This window comes from Brienomyrus brachyistius, chromosome 19 (genome assembly GCF_023856365.1).
Source record: "Brienomyrus brachyistius isolate T26 chromosome 19, BBRACH_0.4, whole genome shotgun sequence".
Classification (NCBI taxonomy): domain Eukaryota; kingdom Metazoa; phylum Chordata; class Actinopteri; order Osteoglossiformes; family Mormyridae; genus Brienomyrus; species Brienomyrus brachyistius.
The window spans coordinates 15,803,511-15,813,647 of NC_064551.1; positions in this window are offsets into that span (position 1 = coordinate 15,803,511).

The following is a 10,137-nucleotide window of genomic DNA, read 5'->3' on the forward strand; positions in this document are numbered from 1 at the left end:
CTTTGTTTTAACCCGACTTAATGGCTTTCTTCATCTTGGCCAGGGACTGCATTTGAAAAGTAGCCACTTGACTAAAATTGGCACATTTTCAGAAATGCCAGCAACAATACTGATAATGAACACCCCTCTAACTGACTCTCAGTTGGTTTAGAAAAAAGACTTTTAAGAGAAAAGAAAGCCTACCTTTGGTTTTGCATTTTTCTCTTTTTTGTTGGCTGTGCACAACATATCAGAAGAATACATTACAATTAAATTAGTTAAGAAATAACAGATTGCTTATATACAATATTAAGGTGATAACAACAACCCTCACTGTCTCTAGGTGCTGGTTCAGACAGGGCATTCTGCAGCAGGGACACCACCCGTCGTGCAGCATTCTGCAAATCTCCCTATCACAACAGCCCACATAACAGAATAACATTAGTGTATGATTCAGTAGGGCTAGTCCAGGTCTGGAAAGTAGTTGGGCCAGATTTTCAAATCAAGAAATTTAGCTGGGCCAGACATATTCAGCGGCCCAGTAAGCAGCAGGCAGGGACGGATTACGGACCGGGCCAGCGGGGCCGCTGCCCAGGGGTCCTTGGGGTGCAGGGGGCGTGTGGGGCCCCTAGCCCAAAACAATTTGCAACGCTTATCAACAATGTATTTTCGTTTGTCTATTTTAGAGGGCCTACATTCTTTGATCCTCTGCCTACAAGGGCCCCTGACCCTATAGGGAGGGCGTTTGGCTGCCAAGGGCCCTTGAATTGTGGTGGTTGTGGTGGTGGGAGGGGGGCCCTCACCAACGTTTTACCCAGGGGCCACACAACCCATAATCCGTCCCTGGCAGCAGGTAATGGCATTTTAAACAAACACAAATCAAGGTACATTATTTTAAAAAGCTACAACTGAACAGAATCTGAGAGCAATATTTTTTTTCCACTTCTGAAATAAGAAAAATATTTTGGTCGTATCTGACCTAGACACATCTCAAAGTGCATAAAAAGAAAAAAATGCCTATTAGATGGTAAACTGCCAGACATAAAGAAAAAGGGAAAAATCGGCTATAATCATCATCTGCTTATACTGTAGTGATCCATTTCACCCACACAGGCATGATCACCATAAGCAGTTTCCACATTATTGTCGAGGTGACTATTCACTTTACCTCTGCTTTCTCTGACATCTTCCTGATTCTGCCGCAAACAAGGGGCTCATAGGGTGGAGACTGAGGGTGTTAAACAGACCAATCTTACTTTTGTCACTGAATGCAACAAATAATGTTGTATTTATCTGTCAAAAGTCCAGCACCAGGAAAAGCAACAGAGTGACAGTAGAAACTGCAATAATAATGGAAGTGCGCCGCCCTACAGGGAAGGAGGAGTGATGGGAGTCCAGGTGGTGGCTAAGCGCGCGTGGGGAGAGGCGTCCTACTGTGAGGCTTCATGAACTTCCGATAGAGCAGTGCTGTCATACAGCGGGGAGCCTGAGAGGGGCACTGTGGCCGGGTGCAAGAGCCCTGGGTAATGAGTTGTAGAGCTGCGCAGGAACTGAGAGCCCAAGCTGTTGGACATTCCACTGGACTGGGAGACTGGGGTGAGCAAGGAGGAGCTCATTGACCACAAACTGGGATACTGGCTGTATGTGAGCAATGGGGTGGAGATTAAGGAAAGATGTTAAATCAGCATGCAGTGTTGCCGGGCTCACCTGGAGCTGCTCCCGGAGGTGCCGCTATGACTCATGGGTAACATGCCAGAATGGGACGGCACCTGTAGGCTGGACCAGTTGTCATGGGACGGCAACATGGACAGACAGGTAGACAAGCTGTCTGAATAAGCAGCTGCAAGTATAAAACAATAAATGAAGCAGGTATGTGGTGGGCAGTGTTACAGGGTCCTTAATATGGTCAGTAAAGAAAAGGCATGTCATCATGTTATATATATACTGCCTCCAGTTACTTAATGCTTAACTTTAATACATTGATTGATTTGTTCACTGCTGCAGCCTGTGTCAACTTTCCTTTCAGACAGATGTAAAGTCCTTTCTGTTTTTGTTCTGTGGAGTTTTTTTTTGAACAGCATATGGCTGAATTCTGTTAAACCTCAGATTGAAGAAAATTGTGTTAGTTGAAAAGCAAATATCAAAAACACAGTCTGCAGGAATGTTTTTCAGAATATTTCTGTGGACTTTTGGAAATTTCACGAAATTCCATCGCTCGATTACATAAACACTGAGTGAGATTTCATTCCCATTACTGCAACGTATGAAGAGGATTATGACTTATTACTTTAGGTTATCGGACTGAGTGAGTTTTGGAAATTTGCTCTTCAATCAATAACTGAAGCAGTGCTGTGAATGCAGAGGTTATCCATCCATCCATCCATCCATTTTCCAAACCGCTTGTCCTACTGGGTTGCGGGGGGTCCGGAGCCTATCCCGGAAGCAATGGGCACGAGGCAGGGAACAACCCAGGATGGGGGGCCAGCCCATCGCAGGGCACACTCACACACCATTCACTCATACATGCACACCTATGGGCAATTTAGCAGCTCCAATTAGCCTCAGCATGTTTTTGGACTGTGGGGGGAAACCAGAGTACCCAGAGGAAACCCCACGATGACATGGGGAGAACATGCAAACTCCACACACATGTGGCCCAGGCGGAGACTCGAACCCGGGTCCCAGAGGTGTGAGGCAACAGTGCTAACCACTGCACCACCATGCCGCCCCCTGTATGCTATTTCATTGTATAAAAAGAAACTTACTGTACTGTACAATAAAGTATTTCACCACTGCTTCTCCCTCAGCTCCCACTGTTTGCTAACACATGCATCTTTGGATTTCTTAGTGCAATCTGTGCTTTATTTTTTTCGTGAAATGTAAGTGCAGTATCTGTTTATTAAGTGCTGTGGTTTAATATGTACATTATTATTTCAGTACTGTGTATACTGTCCTTAATGTCTTGCCTCTCTCGTATAACTTGAGATACGCCCAAATTGACTTGCAACAAGTGGTCCTGGTTCCAAATGCGGAAGGCGATGGATACCTGTATTTTATATGCTGTAGTGTGCTGGGTGTCAGACATTGCAATGCACCTTGCTTTGATTTTGACCCGTTAGATCAGAGGGAGGTAATCTTATCCAGAAAGGGCCGCTGTGTATGATGGTTTTCACTGCAACTCTCTGAACAGCGAACCTAACGGTCATCCCAATACCTTGATCTTGCTAGCATATTTAAATGTGTACCTATTCAGGAATAGAGTGGTGAAGGCATTCAGAGGAGGACTGATGATTATCAGAGGGAACAAACGGGCTGGGTACTTGTCAGTATCCAGTAGAACCACCAGACTCCTACACTGAATGGTTCTGGATGTGGCACAGACGTTAATCCCTCTGTATTAGGGGATCCGTCTCCAGTTTGTACTCTTCTAGTTAATCGGTAGATTATCAGACAGATTTTCGCCCTAGTCCAGTACTCATTGACAGCCTAATACACCGTGTTTCAGTTTGTCTTGATAGTCAATACATGTCACAGGATGTACATTACTCTGATGGGCAGGCCCTCTTACATATGATGGAAACACTACGACAACTTAAGAATAAGGGTCAGAAGAGTGAAATGCATATAATGAGTGTGTAGCTCAGCAGACTAAGACTCTGTGGCTGTGATGAGAAGGTCGACGGTTCGTGCTCGGAATTGGCAGAATAGCCACATGTCCACAGGCTTTTGAACAAGACCTGAAAACCCTGGGGGCCTCAAGGTAGCAGTCTCTTCACTGTGACCCCCAAGCTTGTTCTTGCCTTTATGGAGAGCAAGATGGGGCAAATTATTAATCCCATGGGGCCTCAGCAGAATTACAAACCAGTACAAGGAAAATAGTTGTTAATTTTACGTACTACCTTCTGCTCGCCTTATGAGAATATTCAGATTATCATTTTTCCCCATAATTGCAATTTTAACATTAAATTGATGATTTTCCCACGGTCCTGTGGCCGCTTTATATGGTAATTATTGATGAAAACTTTTTTGGAAAGTGAAACAATATTAAAATTGCTTTATTGCGTAAAAAAACTGTTTTTGTTTAGTAAAATAATGTTTTTTCACTCTTTATACTGCCGTCTTGTGGCAAAATTTAAATACTGCAGTTTGAAAACAATTAAATGATTTCTTGCCGAAATTGCAATACCTACTTTTGGCCACGAGATGGCAGCAAGAAAATAGAAAAATTATTTTCCCACGGTCTACTAGCAGCTTTGTGTGGTAATTGTTTCTATTAAAAATACATTGGACCAAGTCAAATTATTTTAATGAAGAATTAACATCTAAAAGCTGCTAGTAGACCGTGGGAAAATAATTTTCCTATTTTCTTGCTGCCATCTCGTGGCCAAAAGTAGGTACTGCAGTTTGAAAACAAATGATTTCTTGCCGAAATTGCAATACCTACTTTTGGCCACGAGATGGCAGTAAGAAAATAGAAAAAATATTTTCCCACGGTCTACTAGCAGCTTTTAAATGTTAATTCTTCATTAAAATAATTTGACTTGATCCAATGTATTTTTAATACAAACAATTACCACACAAAGCTGCTAGTAGACCGTGGGAAAATAATTTTTCTATTTTCTTACTGCCATCTCGTGGCCAAAAGTAGGTATTGCAATTTCGGCAAGAAATCATTTGTTTTCAAACTGCAGTACCTACTTTTGGCCACGAGATGGCAGCAAGAAAATAGGAAAATTATTTTCCCACGGTCTACTAGCAGCTTTTAGATGTCAATTCTTCATTAAAATAATTTGACTTGGTCCAATGTATTTATAATAGAAACAAATACCACAAAAAGCTGCTAGTAGACCGTGGGAAATTATTTTTTCTATTTTCTTACTGCCATCTCGTGGCCAAAAGTAGGTATTGCAATTTCGGCAATAAATCATTTGTTTTCAAACTGCAGTACCTACTTTTGGCCACGAGATGGCAGCAAGAAAATAGAAAAATTATTTTCCCACGGTCTACTAGCAGCTTTTAGATGTTAATTCTTCATAAAAATAATTTTACTTGATCCAATGTATTTTTAATACAAACAATTACCACACAAAGCTGCTAGTAGACCGTGGGAAAATAATTTTTCTATTTTCTTACTGCCATCTCGTGGCCAAAAGTAGGTATTGCAATTTCGGCAAGAAATCATTTGTTTTCAAACTGCAGTACCTACTTTTGGCCACGAGATGGAAGCAAGAAAATAGGAAAATTATTTTCCCACGGTCTACTAGCAGCTTTTAGATGTCAATTCTTCATTAAAATAATTTGACTTGGTCCAATGTATTTTTAATACAAACAAATACCACAAAAAGCTGCTAGTAGACCGTGGGAAATTAATTTTTCTATTTTCTTACTGCCATCTCGTGGCCAAAAGTAGGTATTGCAATTTCGGCAAGAAATCATTTAATTGTTTTCAAACTGCAGTTTTTAAATTTTGCCACAAGACGGCAGTATAAAGAGCGAAAAAACATCATTTTACTAAACAAAAACAGTTTTTTTTACGCAATAAAGCAATATTAATATTGTTTCACTTTCCAAAAAAGTTTTCATCAATTATTACCATATAAAGCGGCCACAGGACCGTGGGAAAATCATCAATTTAATGTTAAAATTGCAATTATGGGGAAAAATGATAATATGAATATTCTCATAAGGCGAGCAGAAGGTAGTATGTAAAATTAACAAATATTTTCCTTGTACTGGTTTGTAATTCTGCTGAGGCCCCATGGGATTAATAATTTGCCCCATCTTGCTCTCCATAAAGGCAAGAACAAGCTTGGGGGTCACAGTGAAGAGACTGCTACCTTGAGGCCCCCAGGGTTTTCAGGTCTTGTTCAAAAGCCTGTGGACATGTGGCTATCCTGCCAATTCCGAGCACGAACCGTCTGCCTTCTGATCACAGCCACAGAGTCTTAGTCTGCTGAGCTACACACTCATTATATGTATTTCACTCTTCTGACCCTTATTCTTAAGTTGTCGTAGTGTTTCCATCATATGTAAGAGGGCCTGCCCATCAGAGTAATGTACATCATGTGACATGTATTGACTATCAAGACAAACTGAAACACGGTGTATTAGGCTGTCAATGAGTACTGGACTAGGGCGAAAATCTGTCTGATAATCTACCTATTAACTAGAAGAGTACAAACTGGAGACGGGTCCCCTAATACAGAGGGATTGACGTCTGTGCCACATCCAGAACCATTCAGTGTAGGAGTCTGGTGGTTCTACTGGATACTGACAAGTCACCCAGCACACTACAGCATATAAAATACAGGTATCCATCGCCTTCCGCATTTGGAACCAGGACCACTTGTTGCAAGTCAATTTGGGCGTATCTCAAGTTATACGAGAGAGGCAAGACATTAAGGACAGTATACACAGTACTGAAATAATAATGTACATATTAAACCACAGCACTTAATAAACAGATACTGCACTTACATTTCACGAAAAAAATAAAGCACAGATTGCACTAAGGAATCCAAAGATGCATGTGATAGCAAACAGTGGGAGCTGAGGGAGAAGCAGTGGTGAAATACTTTATTGTACAGTACAGTAAGTTTCTTTTTATACAATGAAACAGCATACAGGGGGCGGCATAGTGGTGCAGTGGTTAGCACTGTTGCCTCACACCTCTGGGACCGGGGTTCGAGTCTCCGCCTGGGCCACATGTGTGTGGAGTTTGCATGTTCTCCCCATGTCGTCGTGGGGTTTCCTCCGGGTACTCCGGTTTCCCCCCACAGTCCAAAAACATGCTGAGGCTAATTGGAGTTGCTAAATTGCCCATAGGGGTGCATGTGTGAGTGAATGGTGTGTGAGTGTGAGTTGTGATGGGCCATCCTGGGTTGTTCCCTGCCTCGTGCCCATTGATTCCGGGATAGGCTCCGGACCCCCCGTGACCCAGTAGGATAAGCGGTTTGGACAATGGATGGATGGAAATAGCATACAGATTAAGCACCTGTACTGTGCTATCTGCTTATAGTAGCTGTCCATTGTAGATACATCACTGTATGCATACTGTATTAAGAGCTAGATAAGGACAGTGGGTCATTATATGGCTTGCAGTCCTGCTCATTTTCCTGCACCTGTTACACTAAGTGATACCCCCACTAATGTCCTCTTTCATCCACTTTCGGGCATCTCTTGATCAGTGTATATTACTTACTATGGACCTTGAACATACATGCGATTGGACACACACACACACACACACACACACACACACACACACACACACACACACTTACACTAATTATCTAATCAACCATCTGTGCAAGCAAGTAAACATGTACCATCTATATAAGTATTGCACATTGCATAGAGAGTGTCCAATCTATATTAAAGGTGACTCGAAAGAAGTCAGACTTCAGTAAAGACTGTAAATTTCTCAGCCATAACATAAGCCGTAAATAATTACCAAATGAGTCATCCCCTTTCGGAAACATTTATTGATATTCTTTCATAACACACAGACATGAGTTTTTTTTCAACTGTCAGCATCCGATCCAAATGGGATTCCCATTTCCTTTCTGTGGGATCCAACAGAACACGGGCTGACCATCAGTCAACATGCCTTCAACCGTGCAGGACAGGACCCAGTCCAGGCCAAACCTCACGGTGCTGGTGTTAATAAAAAAATGTAAGGAACATGCAGCTGCAGCTCACACACAAACACAGTCCACAGCATCCAGAAAAAGGTCAGGCCTATTCCTTCTTTAGCTGACTCCGCCCAGACCGTGCCCCCTTCTGGGCGCCTCCCACTATGCCTTTGAACTGGCACTGCAGCTTGGCCCGTTTCCTGTTTCCCAATGTAAGTCATAAGATTCACCCGTAAATGATATTTTGAATCGGAACGATATTTATTACTATTGTTTAGATTAAATATATAACGGTTTAATGATTGAATATAACTTGATATTGTTGTTTGTGTTGTTTAGTTTGAGGTTATAGTTTCTGTCTTTATCCGCTTTCGTTTCAGTAGGCAGCTGGTTCATCCCAGGCTCAGGGTCTCTCTGCTCTTCATCAAACCCACACCCCCAGTTTGGGAGCACCCTCTCCCTCTCCTCCCCCCACGGCTGTGACCGTTACTCCTCCTTGAGGAGTAACCGCTCCGCACCCTATCCCAGCCCCTATACCCACAGGAGTGCATCACCCAGTGAGCAGCTGCCCTGCCTGTCCCCTCACACAAGCGCACACTGAAATCATGGTCCTAAGCTTTCTCTGTGGGTCACCACGATAGTACAGCACACCGACGATTACCCTCTGACTGAATCAGAATCAGCTTTATTTGGCCAAGTATGTTCACACATATTTGGAATAGTCAGACATTTAATCAAAACAATTAAGACAAGACATAAACATACAGTTCTGTTGATATGCGACGCATATAACCTCTGCATTCACAGCACTGCTTCAGTTATCGATTGAAGAGCAAATTTCCAAAACTCACTCAGTCTGATAACCTAAAGTAATAAGTCATAATCCTCTTCATACGTTGCAGTAATGGGAATGAAATCTCACTCAGTGTTTATGTAATCGAGCGATGGAATTTCGTGAAATTTCCAAAAGTCCACAGAAATCTACTGAAAAACATTCCTGCGGACTGAGTTTTTGATATTTGCTTTTCAATTAACACAATTTTCTTCAATCTGAGGTTTAACAGAATTCAGCCATATGCTGTTCGAAAAAAACTCCACAGAACAAAAACAGAAAAGACTTTACATCTGTCTGAAAGGAAAGTTGACATAGGCTACAGCAGTGAACAAACCAATCAATGTATTAAAGTTAGGCATTAAGTAACTGGAGGCAGTATATATATAACATGATGACATGCCTTTTCTGTACTGACCATATTAAGGACGCTGTAACACTGCCCACTACATACCTGCTTCATTTATTGTTTTATACTTGCAGCTGCTTATTCAGACAGCTCGTCTACCTGTCTGTCCATGTTGCCGTCCCATGACAACTGGTCCAGCCTACAGGTGCCGTCCCATTCCGGCATGTTACCCATGAGTCATAGCGGCACCTCCGGGAGCAGCTCCAGCTGAGCCCGTGCCTCCCCTCCCCCACCTGCCCCCATGCTGAGTCTCCGGCCCCCGTCTTCCCTCTTGTTCTCGCCTCATCGTCTCACCTCGTTAACAGGTCTTTCACCTTCTTCTGTCCTGATCCATTCAGGCCCATCAATGCATTCTGGGACATGCTTTGATTTATTTCGCCATAGTTACTCTTTGTTTTCCTTTGTACTTTGCACTCTACAAGTAAAATGAATAAAAAATAGGCATTATTTTGATATTGTTTTAGTACAGTGACACTATGCCTTTGATAATGTACCTTGATTTGTGTTTGTTTAAAATGCCATTACCTGCTGCTTACTGGGCTGCTGAATATGTCTGGCCCAGCTAAATTTCTTGATTTGAAAATCTGGCCCAACTACTTTCCAGACCTGGACTAGCCCTACTGAATCATACACTAATGTTATTCTGTTATGTGGGCTGTTGTGATAGGGAGATTTGCAGGATGCTGCACGACGGGTGGTGTCCCTGCTGCAGAATGCCCTGTCTGAACCAGCACCTAGAGACAGTGAGGGTTGTTGTTATCACCTTACTATTGTATATAAGCAATCTGTCATTTCTTAACTAATTTAATTGTAATGTATTCTTCTGATATGTTGTGCACAGCCAACAAAAAAGAGAAAAATGCAAAACCAAAGGAAGGCTTTCTTTTCTCTTAAAAGTCTTTTTTCTAAACCAACTGAGAGTCAGTTAGAGGGGTGTTCATTATCAGTATTGTTGCTGGCATTTCTGAAAATGTGCCAATTTTAGTCAAGTGGCTACTTTTCAAATGCAGTCCCTGGCCAAGATGAAGAAAGCCATTAAGTCGGGTTAAAACAAAGTTCATGAAGACTACATGATAATATTAAGCACTGACATAACAAACAACATTTTTACATGCAAAATATACAGGAAATATACACTGCAACAGGCTAGGATAGACAAATAACCAAATACACTAGCAAGCCTGACCACTTTAGACCCCAGATTAGAAAATTGGTGAATGAGCATATATTTTTTCCAAGTTTTGTTTTGCTTTCAAGTTCTCACAAATAAAAAAAAAAAAAAA